This window comes from Fundulus heteroclitus, chromosome 20 (assembly GCF_011125445.2).
Source record: "Fundulus heteroclitus isolate FHET01 chromosome 20, MU-UCD_Fhet_4.1, whole genome shotgun sequence".
NCBI classification, from domain to species: domain Eukaryota; kingdom Metazoa; phylum Chordata; class Actinopteri; order Cyprinodontiformes; family Fundulidae; genus Fundulus; species Fundulus heteroclitus.
The window spans coordinates 23,963,571-23,981,624 of NC_046380.1; positions in this window are offsets into that span (position 1 = coordinate 23,963,571).

The following is an 18,054-nucleotide window of genomic DNA, read 5'->3' on the forward strand; positions in this document are numbered from 1 at the left end:
CCGTGCGCCATGTGATTTTCTTTTCTTTTCTTTTTTTTTTTTTGTAACACGTGTGGAGAAAAAGGAGGGGATTCGCTTATATAAATCAGTTCTTCTCTGCTGCTGTTTTTTTTAATGGTATATGCAGACCATATGGAAGTTGTTATTGTACAGTTTGCTAAAAAGGAAAATGCAAAGCTGCAAATTCAGGTTTTACCCTTTAAACAATTTATAGCTCTTCAAACTCTTCTCAGTGTCACTGTAAACATTAGAGCTGGCATTCCTGAGACTCACATTTGCAAGTTATAGCTCAGTGAATTTTTATGGGTTTCTCGAGCTTCATAATAAAATCCAGATTTGACAAACCAATGGTTTGAGAAATTGCAGCAGATAAACTGAGAAATGTTTCTTGATAATAATAAGAAAAAAAATGAAAGCCATCCTGTTTTCTGCTTTTTGTTTTTGTTTTTTACATCCAAGCTTGTAAATATGTATTCGCGAAGACCGTTTGGTACTCATTATTACTTTCACAGAACCTAATTAAGTTTCAGTTTCAGATTTCTTGAATTCTGCAGCTGTTTTCCGGTTCACTTCATGTTTTACATGCATAAGCTCTTTATTCCTTTTAAATATACATTTTACAACTTCTTTTTATTTGATGCATAATATTTTCTCTTTTAATAATTTAATGTGGGCCTATAAGTTCTTTTTTGTTCAGTTTCTTTGCCTTTGCTTCTTTAAGTTTTTTTTCCCTGTAAAGCACTTTGGATCACTCCATGTATGAACTTAATTTGCCTTGCATTGTCTTTTAAATTTTTAAGGAGAGCTTCATGTCTAAATACATTTTCTTTTAATTTTGACCACTTGAGTGGTGTGTCTGCAGATGAGTTTACACTCTCTTTTGGTTTGTCTTTAAATATTAGCCTGTGTTGGACAAACACACGTGGAGCTCCGCCGCCTGCTTCTACAGTAAATAGTGAAGGTACTGACAGCTTTGTTCCACTGTGGATGCAAGCAGAAGAGAGGAGATACTTTTTATTTAAATGGGTAAATATCTTCACTCTAATATTCATTAGATGTTATTGGGAGATTCAATGTTTTAATCTTAGTACATAACAAAAGAAAGATGTGGCTATTTAAAAAAAAATGTAACCAAATGCCGATTTGCAACATAGCTAAATATTCTATCATTACATTTGTGAAGTAGTGGGAAGCGACCGTGGCGTTGGAGCTTGGCAGTTCCACCCGTAAGGGGCCTGTAACTCCAACCGTCCCAGTAGTGGTGTCCTTGGCCCAGACACTTCATCAGCTGTGCCTGCTGCCGTTGGTCAGAGGGCCAAGTGGCGGCAATTGTCCCCCCCCCCCCCCCCCCCTTCTGTCACTCCGTGGCTGCAAATGTAGCTCACCACCGCCAGCGTGTGAATGTGTGAGAGAATAGGTGAATGACTGTAGTGTAAAGCACTTTGGGGTTAGGGTTATTATATTATTGATAAAGTGCCAGGTACAAGTGCAGGCCATTTGTGAGGTTGTGTGAAGGTTGCATTGGGGAGTTTGATAAATTCCTGCCTGCTTAAATTTACTCTGGCACAAATGTCTGGCAGGATGTGGAGGTGACGCCCTGCCGCTCATGACGTGGGGCAGCAGAAACCATGGTCGTGGATGACTGTCTGGGTCAGAGCACGTGAAAAAGATTTGGTCCAGCTACTTGGACTGCACTCAGACGCCACACGCAGGCAGAACCTGGCTGTCCAGATCCTGGAACCAGACACGTGGAATGTGACCTCGTTTTGACGCCAGGTATGCAGGAAGCTTGAGGAACAGGTATCACCACACGCTGTATGAATGTGTGTGTTTGTGTGTAATGTTTCAGGGATAGCTCATTATGACTTGTTAATGACTTGAGATGAAACCATAGGACATGGATTTAAATTGGAACATTTCAGTCCTGGCTCCTGACCCGCCTTGAGACTTTCCCCCCTTGACTTGTGACTCGACTATAAAGCCTTGACACTTAATGGTGACGTGGGAAGTAATGACTTGTTTGCCCCGCCATTTATCGGAAGGGCAGCAAAAAAAAAAAAAAAAGTTAACTCTGGAAGAGCTGCAGAGATCAGGTGGAAAGAAAACTATTAGTCATGTACTCTACAATTATGACATTAATGGAAGAGAGACAAAATGAAAGCTGGCTTCAAAACGAAACCAGTTTGTCGTTTGCAAAACGGCACAGCTACAAAGAGAACAACCAGGCAAAAGTTCAGACATAAATCCAATTAAAAATCTCTTGCAAATTCCAATATGGAATATATAAAAATGTTTTCCATCTTCTCTGAATAAACGTGAGTTTTTGTGCAGAGATGAAGGAGCAAAACTCTCTGTCTCTAGATGTGTTAAGCTAATTCAGAGACCCCAAAGCACTTGCACTTGTAATCACAGCTAAAAGGTGACACTATGTATTGACTCAAATGCAAAAATGTCACACTTTTAAAAAAGATATTTGTGAAAAAAAATATTTTTAAAGACATTTATCCTTTTCTTCACTCTGTGTAATGATCCACTACTATCATTTGGCCCCCTAAAATCCTAATAATGTTTATGGATTTAACAGGACAAAATAGGAAAAAGTTCAAGGGTTGTACAAACTTTTGCCAGGAGCTGCAAGTTAAGCATTTAACGTGGCAGGTAAGACTTTCCTCCCTCTGAATACATCTACTCAAATTAAAAGAGGAATTATTGTGTGTGGGAATATGCCAGTGTAAAAATATATTGATTTATTTTAAGGCTTTTGACACATTTTTTTAACCAGGGACATTAATGGGCATGAAGGGAGCTGTATGCACTTACATGGATGAAATAAATTATATATAGGATGTTAATGCTGAGTTACTCATCTTACCTGAAGCAAATCTAACATGAACACTGATACAAACAGGCTGTCCTCTCCAAACTGTTACCATGGTGAGGTGGCACAGTGCAGATTGATCCACTGGAAACTGGGGCAGACAACTAAAGCAGTGGGAGCCGTATGATTACATGCACTAAATTTAACGCAAACATGAAAGAGATGGCATCCAACAACAAATGCTGCAACACATAGCGCTCTTAGGGAATAATTTATTACATGTTTATGTGATTGAAAAATGTGTTGTTTGCTGAAATCACATGACTGGTTTGCACTTTGTTTTCTACAATATATGACTGTGAACGTATGAGCTATGTTGTGTCTTTATTATGCTTTAAAACTTTGTGTAGAACAAGTTTCTTTGTCCCCACTCTGAAGGTTGTCTGCTAGACTGGATTTTGCACTTGTAGAAAAAAAAAGTCTTAAAATAGCTTGACTTGCCGAGTAGCTTCTCACTAACTATGTTTCCAATGTTTCCATGCACAAAATTTCACAATCAGATTGGAATGTATTGGGACTCAAAAACAAAATAATCCGAGCGTACCGTTTATATGGGCACACAATCAATCAATCAATCAGATCATGGTGTGTGTTTATATGCACTTGGAATTATTCAGAATTATTCAGAACAGGCCCACTCTGAGTTATGTAATGTACCTTATAAAAAACAGAAGAAGTACTTCCGTTTTTGCTTGACAACAAAAAATACCAAACAAAGCAGTAGTACGAGATTGTTTGCCTTCTGAGTGCCCAGGATCAACTTGCACCAGGTTCTAATTACGTCAACACATGCTATTGGTCTTTTGAGCTCTTTTAATGTTTCTAATAGAAACAGCTTGCTTTATTCAGAATAAATTGATCCTGACAAGGATATACATGCATGGTTTATGCCAATAGTTTGGATTTCATCTGTCCTGAGTATAGAGACATGTAACAACTGTCTATGTGCAAGCTACTCTCTTGCCTTGTACACACGTAGCCAGGTTTTTATAAAAACAAACACTTCCCCCACATAGTTTAACAAAAATTGTAAAAATTGTAAACACAGGATCGTTTTCAGCAAAGTTTTCATCCACACAAACCCGCACAAATATGCCACTGAGCATTGTCTTAAACATGCCAAACACATAGGGGGCAGTGTAGCGCAACGCTAAAACCTGTGTCAGCCAGTCAGGATTCTTCAAAATTCTGACTAATTCTCATTATTTACGCAGACTGTGATGCGCTGCATCCTAAAACTCCATCTTGTCATGTACGCAGGCTCAAAAAGTTTTTAGAAATCTCCACCATGGATGGAGTTTTCAGAATTCCTATAGTTGTTTTTAGCAACGTAAAACTGAGTTTTCATGTAGATGAAAGGACAAAACACGTAAGAATCTATTTGTTTTCTCAGGAATCCGGCTATCTGCAGACTAGGCCTCTGAGAGAGCAAAAACACTCAGTGCTCTCACCTTGCAAGATTTTTTTATAAACCTGACTGAGTCATCTTCATCATAAAGGTTCTCGAACAATCATAATAATTTTTCAATAGTTTACAAGACATTTTAATTCCCCTAATTATGAATCTATGTTGTATGAATCAGACTAAGACTGCAGGGAGCTGGTTCTCCACTGACAAGCTAAAAAAACTGCAGCTATTTCAAACATTATAATTAGTTGCTCTCAACTTATTTGTCGTTTGCTTAACTCCATCTCCGCTTTTTCTATCTTACAGGAGCTTAACTCTGAATGCACAGCCTGTGCTTAGGTTATAGTTTAGTTTCTGCAAGTCTAATTGCTATCCACAAACCTTTTTTTAGTATGCCAACTGAAAGTCTAAGTTAACTGACATGTCTGTTCATGTTTGCTGTTTATGTTCTCAACACCCTCACGTGTATAGAAAGGAGGAGCAATGGAAACGTTTTAAAGACCATGTCCAGTTTATCGACAGAAACTTTCATGGATTTCACAATACTAGATTTTCATGGTGCAACTTGCCTGACCTTCTCAGGCTGTACGGTGTAATGGAGCACATGTAGCAGACTTAGTCGCAGCAATTCTTTCTCCATGTGCAGGATCTGTGACCGTGCTAGGTTATTGTTGATTGGTTGTTATGGTCAGACACATTCATCTGAACCTTACCTTAGGTGAAGGTTAATAATAGTATTGGGATGAATGAATGAACCATTACAAATTGTAAGTTCAATTGTTGACTGTGTCAGAGTTCAAATATGAAAGCTATATTGCTTGCTTGAGATTTACAGGAGGTTGAGTGTGCCACGGATAATTTCTGTATGTATTCTGATAATTTTGTTGTTATTGTTGTGAACTTCTTGCTGTGTTCAGTTGATTCAACTGTGCTCAGTTTCACTCTTGCCTCTTGTGTTCTGTTCTTTGCGAGTTTTGGTTTAGACTCCTATGAAAGTAACAGGAGTATTGCCCTTTTGGCCTGGTTTGTATATTTTTCATCATGACCTTCCCTTGGTTGCTCTGCACAGTATGCTACCCCAGTTGTTCTGTATTCCTCTGATTTGACTAATTTGGTTTCGATGCAACTCTCTTCTCCTCCGTAGTATTTACACGCCTTGATTTCTGTTGTTCACTGCTGCTTTCCTCTGTTGCACTCAACCTGTTTCCAAGTCCTGTTCTCATTGAGTTTTACCTGTAAGTCAACCCAAGTTCCTGTCTGCATTTTGGTTTCAACACCACACCTTTGATAAAATGAGGTTAGATTAGGCTCAGGTTATGTATTGCTGCATTATCTATCATTTTCTGTTGTGGAGCTTAGATATTTGCAGATGCCCAAAACAAAATATGACAGGCAGATGGACAGGCAGGCTGGCATGCAGGTTTGGTTGATGAGTTGGAAGGTAGGTAGATTTATCTTTGGTTGAGTCACCTGAGCAGCTATGCCTTAGTCTGCATCTGATTGATTGACCGGCTCTCAGCTGACAAAAGAAGAAGCCCCTATCTTTAGTTTTGCTAGTTTAAATGTTCTATGTCTACATTATACATTTTGTTTTCTGTAAATTTTCCGTGAAGTTCGTATTAGACCCATCGACACATGTAATGCGACACAGGAACACAGCTGCCCTCCATCTTTGGAGTGACCCAAAGCAGATCAAACAGCTGTTGTGTGGAGACCAAACCATCATACAAGCTATGTGTGTTGGTACCGCATATCCCCAGAAATCCAGCCAGTACACATTGAGGAGCTTTTTTTTCTGGCTTTATTGAGGCTATTTCTGCCGTTGTGAAGCTGGCCGAGCCCAAAGGTGGTTCTAAGGACTGGACCACATCTACTTTCCCACTTTGCCTCTAAGATTTAAAGTAGGTAGTCATCAAAATTCAAAATCAGGCCAAACAAATGGTTTCCTTTTGGTTTCTGAGAACTCTATAAGATCTGGTAACTCTAAGTTATTAATTGTAGTTTGTCTCATGATCGTTATTCTTTCTTTAATTGGTAAAGTGTAGATTAAAATTTGTATTTGTTAGCTGTTTATGTTTAATTTGCTTTAGTTAATCAGTGAGTAGATATTCACTGACTAACTGACCTATATTTAATTCCTGATTTTAGTGGTTTCCAGCTCCCATCAGTCTTTTTTGCTGATGTTATAATATTTGTCTCTATTTCAGATTTTTTTAGTAATTTCTGAGGAATACACACAGATCTACTATTTTTAGTGCATAATATTGATAGTTCCCATGAAGCAAGATAAGCTTGGGTTTACAACACCAGTATCCAATGTATTTCTGATAAGGTTAGGGGTTTCAGTTATTTGGGTTTCTGAAATGTTATCACTTTCCTGATAAATCTGAGAAAATCTATTTTGTTTTTTGGAGAAGCATTGAAATTACACCATTTTACGTTTAAATTGGATATAATTCTGAAAACATCAGAAAACACAGAGAGTACATCAGGGTTTTTTTTGTTTTTCTCAGTGGTGGATTCAGCCAGTTATTCTCCTTTCTAAACAAACATTGTGAATGAGAGAAAACAGATCAGGTTTTGTTGGTTCTTGTATGACTCATATAAGTGGAAAAAGTATTTCAGTTATTTAAAGGTAGAGTCAATGATTTTACCGCAAAGTTTCCCAAGTCCCTTTTTGAATAAATGTATATGCGGAAGACTGTATAACCTGCTCTTCCGCTCCTCAGAGGAATCGGATGGAGAAAATCTCCCCAAATCCACTCTAAGTCTAATTTTTTTTTTTTACTGGGGCCTTCCTCTTCTTCTCATGAACGTGTACGTGGTTTGCTTCTTGTGACTCTCAGTCATGTTCAAAATCTTCGGTGAGAGCAGTGGAGCTACAATGAACGGCTAAAACCAAAGCTAACCAGATACATAAACACTAGAAGTGTGCATGCGCAGCCAGCAAGCGGAAACTAACAAGGGACGAGCACGCACACTAGTGTTACGTGAGCACGTCAGAATGATGGCATGTGGGACAACCAATAGAAAAGGTGAGAGCAGGACCAACACTCTGACCAATCAGTGCCCTTTGGTGCGAACAGCATTGATTGGTCAGAGTTTTTTTGTGCAGCTCCCACAGAGATGGATTTTTTAACCTCCTTTTTCTGTCTTGATTACCTTCAGCGTGGAACAACCATTTCACCCTTTGTAACAAAAAGTGTTTCTGAACAGGATTACCTACTATAGCTTTAAGAATCACCAACAAGGTCTGCAAAAAAAAAAGAAGATGAGAATCAGTATCCATGTTTGCAAAGAGATTGTAAACTTCTTCAACAACATCTTTTTGGTTATGCCAGCATTGTTAGGGAGGTGTTTTCTTTGCAGGAACTATTTGTAATAAAGTCTGCAGTGAGCTTGGCATAATCAATTTTGTATAGTTTTTTGTTAAAAAAAAAAGAGAAAAGAAACTACAAGCTTTTGGAGCTTTTTTAATTCAACATAGCCAATTCTGTTCAGGACTATAATTAATTAAGAGGAAGTTGCATTTTTGGGAACAGGTGTGTCATTACCTTTTTCCTTCTAGCAATATCACTTTAACACAGGCTACCTCTACAGTTTAATGGGCTTTGTGCAGCTTTAGGAATGCACTTGCGGAAGGCGTCCTTGTACTTGAGGTATTTAAGTTTAAAGGTTCGGCGCTCCTCAAATGTTGATTGTATCTGTCGTTTGAGAAGCTGCAGAGTCACAGACGCGTACAGAGGAACTTTTTTAAATATCTAAAGAAACACTCGTCCCACTTGAACTTTGTCACATTTTTAGTAGATTATATTGGGATTTTTTATGATAAAAGTAGTATATAATTACGGGGGAAGGAAAATCATACATAGTTTTTACAATATTTTACTAATGAAATTTAAAAAGGCTGATATTTTTCAACCGCCTCAGCCCTAGTTTCTAGTTTTTCAGGATACCCCTGAATTTAACTTCATCCAGTTTCTCAACAGGATGATATGCAGCGTTACCTTCCTCCACACACAGTCCTCTGAATGAAGACCAAAAACTTCAGTTATTGGTTTTATCTGGGCCGGGCACGTGGTTGGTGTGTCCACTGTTGATTCTGGCATGTTGCCAAAATAGGCTTCTTATGGATTTCCTGAACAACGGCTTTCTTTTTGTCACCCATGGCCAGATTTGTAGCATGCACAATAGTTGTCCTGTGCACAAATTCTCCACCTGAGCTGTAGATCTCTGCAGCTCTTACAAAGTTGGGTCTCTTAGTTGCTTCTTTCATTAGGTTGTAGCTCTGACCAGGCCTGTCAGTACAAGGGGGCAAACATCTCTTGGTAGGTTTGCAATTGTGCAAGTCTCTCTGTTTTCAGATGATGTGTTGAACGGTGCTCTGTAAGAAAAAAGTTGGGGATTTTGTTTAGAGAACATTAATGCAAGTATCTCTGAAAGTCAGTAGCTGTTAATTACTACATCAGGTTCATAGTACAAGTAGTAATAATAGATGTTTAAATATTTATTAAATAAATGGTATTAACCTGTAATTTACCCTTGGCTTCTTCAAAGTAAGGCTGTGTATTAAAGCTTAAATATTTCTTTACACTTTTTGGCAAAGCAGTGCCACCAAGTACAGGCTTGCTGTCACTGTTGCCTTCAAATGAGCCATACCACCATTGATACAGGGACCATTATCATGGTGATGGATTACTCCCTTACTGTTGAACAGCCCTTACATAAGTTTTAATGTTTGCTCATGCAACAACAGCTTTACATTAACATGCTTATTAAAATTGGGTCGGCATTACAAACATCCTCAGATGTTTAGCAGAGTCCCTTTAGCTGAAAGTGAAACTGTAAGGACAATTGAGTCTTTCTCCTGTGGTCAGAGAATTTAATGTTGAAAGATGTAAAGATCTAATTCAGTCAAATGTCGTTTCTATCGTTTCTGTCGTTTCTGTCGTTATGTTTATGAAATACAGTTTATCATTTGTTCTCATTATTTTTTATTATAAACTGGTAAACATCCTTTTATGAGCAGTTAATTTAAGGCAGATTTGGAGAGGGCAGTGAGCATGTGTGAGAAACAGGAAGGAATGTGGCGTAAACAAGGTCGTCCTTGATCTGGCATTGGGGTGGCTTAGTGCCTGCAGCACTCATCTTTATCAACACAATTATTTTTACTGGAGCAGCTCAAACCCTAAAGGAGCTAACATGTCAGCTCACACCCTCTTTGTGCCATGCCATGTTTTCATACTCACACGAAGCGCTCCCTCACGTGCAGAGAATGGAAGGCAGATGAGAATTGAAGGCAAAAAAAGTGGCTTTTCAGTTTTATCTAGGGAAACTATTTTGAACTCCTCTGCATGGTGCAATTTACCTGATAGTAAAATCTCTCATTTCTGTTCAAGTAATGTAGTAACCACACAGTGTTGTTCTGAGGAGATTTCAAATCTATCAATTTCTAAATATTCATTGCCAGAACAAAAAGTTTGTTTCCACACTTATTCATTTAATTCTTGACCTTTGTATATGTATATAGTTGGAATTTTCAAAAGCGTTAGTTGACTGAATGGGAACTAATTCAGTTCCTGTCAGAACCAGTTGTCATTGGCAGAATCAGTTGTGGATATTAATTAGTCAGAAAATCAGCCAAGAAGCCCTTAGTGAAGAGCTACAGAGATCCACTGCTCAGGTCGATGAATATATGATGTGTTCTGAAATCTAGGATCCTTTAGCATTAATCTATCCTGATAAGATATATTGAAATTGTGATTTTAATGTGTGCAAAATGTGAAAACACAGGATTGTATAAACTGTTTGGAAGGTTACAGTACACCCTAAACTTATAGCTGGCCCAAGGCAAAAGCTAAGCAGCTGTTTTAGGCCCTCAAGCCAGCAGTAATATAATATAAAACTTATAAAACTTATAAAACTTGTTTTTAAAATTTGTATTTACTAATTTCAAAATAGCACATTTCAAACATTTGTTTTTTTTTATTTTATTTTAAATGTACATACTGTATTTTTAACAATTAAACAAATAGGTAAATGAAATAATGGCAAATAAATAGATTGATAGTTAACATTAAAAGTCATAAATTAATCTTACATGTTTTATTTTTGATCCACAAATTTTCTTTCTCTCATTTTACACACACTGAAAAGCTATTAAGTTTTATCTCTAAAGAGTGCAGAGAAGGCAGCGAAGAGCTGCTGGCTCTCCTAAACCGTTTCCCACAGCAACATTTCTCCCTGAATCTAACCTGAAGAACTCTCTGCCGAATCAGCGCACCATTCCAACTCATAAAAAAAAATCACTACGGTCAAAAGCCTGTGGTTTTACGCTTTACAGTCCTTATTGTTGTTCTCGACATAGCTGAGGCAAAAACTTTCTCAAAAAGCGCTAAAATTGAACTCCATCAGGGAAACGTTGGAGCAGATCAGCCAGTTCCCCCCTTTCCTTTGCATCAGGCAGGGAGACGCTGTGCCTTAATTATCGGCTCAGGCTGATCTGTGATCCAGATATTTATTCCTGGGCATTCAAAATAATAATAATATGCAAGACATTCTTGCATATACAATAATACAAGAGTTGTGCAGGGTGAGAATGGCAATGGAAAAGCGGCATTGCAGAACCGTATTGAATACGAAGAGCAAGAGCAAGCACAGAAATGGGTGATGGTCTTAAGTGGGAAGCCCAAATTAAATTCTGCTTAAGGCCCCCATGAAACCATGGTCTGAATAATTAAGAACATGGTGGGTTAGACTCTTTAGGTCAAACAATTTGGTATCAGTTATTCACATCAGGGGTTAATGCAGCAGCCATTGAGTCAGTAGAAGTTCAAACTTAATCAAGTTAATTTATGACCGCTCAAACCACCGTTTCATTGTGTGGATTAGGCCTATCAGCTGTGCACTAATAGTTACGCATTTACAGGATAAAACGTTCTTTGCCATATTTGTCAGACTTTGCTCAACAGATGTTGTGAAAGGTTACATAAGAAAAGCTTAACTAAGCACCTTATATTAAATAATCAGTTTATCTGTACTGACTTCATACCATCATATTTCCATGAAAGATGTCGGCTTCCTCAGAAACAAGTCTAAAGATCAATAAGAACCGAAGCTCTAGATATAGACTAAACCAGGCAACTTTCCATTAATTGCTTGAAATTTGACAGTTTAATGGATTAGTTTTTTTTTTTTATCACCAGCACCATTTCCTTCCATTTATTTCCATTTATTAAAGCCCATGTCTGACCTTATAACACCAATATAAATACCGTATGTCTCTGAGTAGCATTTAATGTATGATGTACCAAACTTAAAAAGTAAAATGGAGGCTATGTCAAAAACATTTTATCCTTTTTTACGATTTTACTTTATCTTATATATATCTTGTGGACAACTTTCAGTCTGCAGTGACTGTTTTATATGCAGGCCGTGTCTTATTAGATGTGCGCGCAGAACGGTTCTGCAGATTTCATCACGGCACTGTTTCACTGTCAGACTAGTGGCCTCGTGACATACCTTGGATCTATTGTTCTAGATCACAGACCTAGAACATAAGACAGAAGGTTCTTTGGAGCTGACATAACACTAAAATGCAGAGGTAAGGCAGCGATTACAGATGACAATGCACAGGAATAACACACATTTCCATGTTTTAAAGTTTTCTAATTCTATTCAGCAGTACTGGATCAGAAAGCCCGGGGTACTTACTCTATACATACTATTATGACCTCTTTTTCTTCCTATCTCATTTTCCACAATATCATCAGGGAGTTCTCAGAGACCAAATGAGCACCTGCTTCATGTGCTGTTCATTTAATTCCCTCCTATCCTGGAACTGGGATATTTCTTCCCATGTGTAATCCTGGTGAGCAACTGGAACATCGGAGATTAGAACTTAATTAGGTTGTAGCCATTCAGTGACCGGAGCCTGACTGTACTTTCTTGGCTTGTTCTGGCTTGGCACACCAGTCGAAGTAATTAGGTTTAGTGCCGCTCACAAAGACGTTTCGGATTTGAACCTCTTGATATATTTAAGAATGAGCCAGTTTATGTCTAGTTTGAGTGCTGTTTGCTACTTACTTACAAACCTTTGTACACAAAACTAACAAACTATAGTGTTGCCTTTTTGTTTAAACTCTTATTTTTTATTTTGTTTGTCTATATTTATAATAATGAAGACGGAGAATTGGAAATAGGTTAAAAAATTATAATTTTTGGTTTAGAAAACGTATCTTTATGTCAAGTGGAAGCAAAATTATTTTCACACCTCTTACCTTTTTTCATAATTTTGTTACATTACAGATTTAAGAAAAGTACCAATACTATAAGTAAGTTTTGTTTTTTTTGTTTTTTTAAATTACATTTAAATATTTTTGAAAGAAATTACCTCTGTAAGTCTTTGCACCTTTTGCAATGACGCTCAAAACTCACCTCAGGTGCAGCTGATTTGAAGTGATCATCATCTGACGAATCTTCTGTTGGTTACAAAAAGATTCAATAATGCCAAATGTCCTAAAAAGCACTGTGGTCAACAATATTTGAAAACTGAAGAAGTCTGGAACCACGAGCATCCTCTCTAGAACTGGTCCATCCAAAGGCCTTGAGACCATGCTGTGAAGGAGCTTGGTCAGAAAGTTGATCAAGAACTACCCTGTAGAGATAACGGGACCATCCAGTCCACCAGCCAGGACTTTAAAGGTAGAGAGGCCAGATAAAAGCCACTTCTCAGTAAATCATTGAAACAAGGAAGCCTAGTTGGATTTTACAACAACAAAAAAGTACTTTAGAGCTTCCCAGAGCAGAAGAAACATAATTATCTGAAGCAAACTAAAATGGACCTTTTTGACCTGGACATGAACATTTCTGGAGAAAAAACAAATACTGTTCATAAAGTGACAAACATTAACTCTACTGTGAAGCATGGGAGAGACACTATGACGTTGTGAGAGCGACGCAGGAAAAAACAAAACTTTTTTTTTTAAATGTGTTTGCGGCTCTAGTGGCACGCGTGAGCTGACAGGAAGAGGGGGGGAAAACAGGCGGCAAAGCGCCGCGGGCCGGAGTCGATCCCGGGCCGACCGCGTCGAGGACTAAAGGCCTCCTAACATTGTTCGTGCTAACCGCTCCGCCACGGGCGCGTCCCGGAAAACAAAACTTGCCAAATCCGGTCGGGAGAAGGGCGAAAACATCGTTTTCACCAACAAAAGCCTTCAGAGCCATTCTCTGATGTTCTTTTAATGAAACAATATTAGGTAAATTGGACAACATGGAAGAAATAGCAGCATCAATGTTAACGCTTGCTTCCTCGATGCGAGCCGCCATTGTTGTCTGAATCAAAACAGTCTCACGTCACGGTCGCTTCTAGGCCGTGGGCCAGAATCTGTAGGACGCTTCCTTAAGAAGTTTCGTATGAACTGTCAGGGGGCAACTTTCTTCCACCAGGATAAGTTGCTACACATAGCAGTGATCTCAAAACACCAATGTTCCCACGTTTTCGCTTGCACATTAATAAGTTATAGCCGATAAAAAATCTAAACTGTGGCGCTCCGGTCCAAGAGGTCACGTGATTCGATTTTTGCTGCTCAGCCAATCAGATCGCTGTATTGTCAGCTGTGCGCGTTCATCAGTTCATCATGGCTGCGCTCGTAAGATGTTTGTATGCATTTGTTTCCAGATGAAGAAAGCCCAATAATAGCATTTTCTGGCGCCAGCTGGCAGAGATCTTGATGGCAAGAAAAAAATAAATAGCCCAGACCATCTGTCCATCCATCCATCCATCCATCCATTTTCTAACACGCTTATCCCCGCTGGGTTTGCGAGGTGCTGGTGCCGAGCTCCAGCTGTCAATGGGTGAGACGCGTTGTATAAACTCGTTGTGCCAAACGAGTTATCCCCTTCGGAATTTGTAGAATTTTGTATTGTATTTTTGAAATCAATAAAAGTTTTAACCTCCAGCTTTGTGAAGTCTAAATATTTTAAACATCACATTCTAGTAAAATGAAATTTATTTTTTTTAAACTCCTAATACGTTGTTCTATTTTTAAAAGAGACATATCTCGTTTTCTTAATACGGTTAATATCTCGATAAGGTTCTTGGTTGAATTAAAATCTTATTAAATCTGATAATTTTGGCTGTGCCTTTATTCAGTGTTCATTTGATCACACGTGAAATCCGCTTTATATAATCTATTCATGCGGGTTTAGCTACCAAAAAAGAAAAAAAGAGAACCAGCAGACAGCTGTGATGGACTTAGGAAGGTGGATTTTGGTTTCAGCAGACAGACATTCGACAATCTAATAACATAAAGCTAATATTTTCGTGACACATCTGGAAATGACCGTTTTCTTTCTCATAACGTATTATACTGGATGGATGGATGAACGATAATGTAACGACACCATTGCTATATTTCGTTAAGAAAAGTAAAACATCCTCATTTCCACGCCTAATAGGTTGGAAATGAGGCGGAGTTGACTAGATTCATTCTTCCAGCTGAATGCGCTCTTGGTGCAGGGAATACAAATTCTGGCGGGGATAAGTCGTTTGGCACAACGACACCTGTGCTATCCTAGCGCAGCAGGTCTTGGTGATATCACAGTAAATTGGGCAAAAGTCTGGACTATTTCTGCCCTGCGATGGACTGGTGACCTGTCCAGTTTATACAACGCCTCTCGCCCATTGACAGCTGGAGATAGGGACCGGCACCTCGCGAACGCAGGGATAAGCGTGTTAGAAAATGGATGGATGGATGGATGAATGGATGGATGGTCTGGGCTATTTATTTTTTTCTTGCCATCAAGATCTCTGCCAGGTGGCGCCACAAAATGCTATTATTGGGCTTTCTTCGTCTGGAAACAGACACAACAGAAACAACCATCTTACGGGCGCAGCCATGATGACGTGGTAAACTCGCTCAGCTGACAATACAGCGATCGGATTGGCTGAGCAGCAAAAATCGAATCACGTGACTTATTGGACTGGAGCGGCACAGTTTAGATTTTTTATCGGCTATAACTTCTTAATGTGCAAGTGAAAACGTGGGAACATTGGTGTTTTGAGATCACTGCTATGTGTAGCAACTTATCCCGGTGCAAGAAAGTTGCCCCCTGACAGTTCATACGAAAAGTCACCGTACAGATTCTGGCCCACGGCCTATTCTCCACTACGTCACATCTATGAAACTCCAGCCCTGCGTCCTGATAGGCTGGACAATAAAATTGGTTGAAGAAATCACTTTCTATGGGAGAGGCCCCAGATGGATGTGAGTGAAGCTAGGCGGAGCGAAATCCATATGGCTAGAGTCAGGTTAGTGCCTGAGGGCTTTGGACCTCAAACCAAGGTGTCAATTCATCTTCCAAAACGACAATGATCGAAAGCACTCAGCCAAGATAACAAAGAAGTAACTGCAGGAACAGTCTAAGAATATAATTGAGTTTCTCAGCCTGAACCCAGACTTAAGTTCAGGTTAGCATCTCAAAAAAGCTTAGAAATGGCTGCCTGCCAACACTGCCAACCTTAGCTGACTGACCTTAAGAGGATCTGCAGAGAAGAATGAGAACGAATACCACTAAAAACTAGTGTGCCAAGCTTGTAGAGACATACAATAGAAGATCTGAGGCTATTGTTCCTGTCAAAGGTGCATCTGAAAAATGTAATATCATAGAAGGGAACACTTATTAAACAATGGATTAACAAGCTCTTGACAATTAAAAAAAGTTGTTTTGTCATTAAGGAGGCCACGCTGTGGTTAATTCTTTGATAAAGGAATTCTCAAATCTGCTTTTAATAAGTCTGTACCAAAACTAATGTGTAGAAACTGTAGCAGTGTTAATACTATCTGATAGCACTGTATGGTCAAAGTATCAAGAACAACACAAATATCATGAACAAAAGTACATTTGAAGTAGTAGAAGATGAAGTAGTAGAAGATGAAAGCGGAATCAGTCACAAAAAAAAGTTACACTTAATGCTAATAAAGTATATAGATACGGGTACCGTCTTAAAACTGCAGGCATTGTTTTTACAAAATAATAGAAATGGAAATGTTACTTTCACCACATAAAGACGTGTTGAAAAGCAGGTATGTTCAGTCAGATGTGTACGTGTTCCTGTCCTGACAAATGCAGTCCTTGCAGGTGTCACAAAATTCAGTAAGATAAGTGATCCCTCCTGTAGGTTTATTGTTCAGGCACGCTCTTGGCGTCTGGGATACCACTATTATCACTGTCATCTCCATGGGCCATGGTTAGAATACCATGAACACTGCACACAAACAGTAAGTCTAGATGTGCAAACTTATGTGCACACTGCCGGCTACAAACCTGATTTGATAGACAAAAAGGTTTGTTCTTTTAACTCTTTTCTATCTGTTGTTTCCATTTAACCCGTTCCTTTATGGTTTCACATGCAGTGTAATTAATGTAAGGACATTTCTTGTTCTGTTTTTTTCTTTTCTTGTGTTACAGAAACAATGTTTTGTGAATATTTATATTCTTTCAAAATCATCTGTGTGATCCTGTTTAGCACTTTATACTTATTTAAAATCTTAAAGGCATCTAAAGAGCACATTATCTTCACACAAATAACTCTGACACGGGGTGTTCTGCAGAACTGTGGGCCCGAGGGTCTCAGGTTGAAATTTTGATTTGCCTCAAGACTGCCAAATAGCAAAATTAAGCAAATCACATCTACCCCAAACACATAAGTACTTGCCGTTGTTTTTTAATGGCCACTTGGGGTGCAACTACAGCAAATCAATCGTAAATGTAAAAATATTCGCTTGGTGAAACAGCTTTTGTTTAGGCTTTGGTTCGTCAAAAGGGATTCAGTGATCTTAGGCAGCACACCAACACATAGAAGGTGTCACAGTGTATGTTTTGTGTACTGTCAACACAAAGGTTGTTAAGACCCATAATATTTTTCTCTCATCCAACCCTTCCAAAACAGATGATACTTTTGGCTATTTAACTCTAGGTGAACGATATACGAGACGATATTAAATATGTGTAAAGCATTTGCAAAACCTGAAATTGTGCCTGTGTGTTTATTGTGCTGATCACTTGGTGCTAAATGTGTGTAGAGCAGGAGGAATAATTGTTACAAGTGATTGTATCATGTTGGTGGAATTTTTTCAGGCATTTTGCCTCCAATAGTTTTTTTTTTATTTTTTTTTTTGTAGTTTTCTAAAATAATCTTCTCAAGACATTGATGTTTGAAACCCACAAAGGACATTTTTTATTGCTTTCCCAGCTGTTGTTTTCCTTTAACAAAGTCCTATTTTCAGTCTGAATTTGGCCTTACGTTGCCTCTCCATCCACACACTAAATGTTGGTATCGATAACAAAACACTTGGATAGTCTTGTTTTGGCAATGAACCATTAAATCCACACGTGACAGACTCAAAGTCAGTTATCTGATGTTATGCAGGCTAAAATGTTGTGAACATGGGACATAGGAAGTACAGAAAACCCCTTAACCTTTTCTTGACCTTTCTTTACCTTTAGACACAATACAATGACAAAATCCAATATATTTTATTACTACGTGTCAGACATACACAAAGTAGTTAATAATTGTGATGGAGAAAAAAAAATGAAAAAAGGGACTTACATTTGTAATCAGTCCCCCATATTTAAGGTTTTATAGAACCACATTCCCTGGAATTGCAGTTGCATGCTTTTTAGCTTATGTGTCTGCAAGCTTTGCACATCTGGAAACTAACATATTTGCCGATTTAAAAAATAACTCAAGACCAATATAATT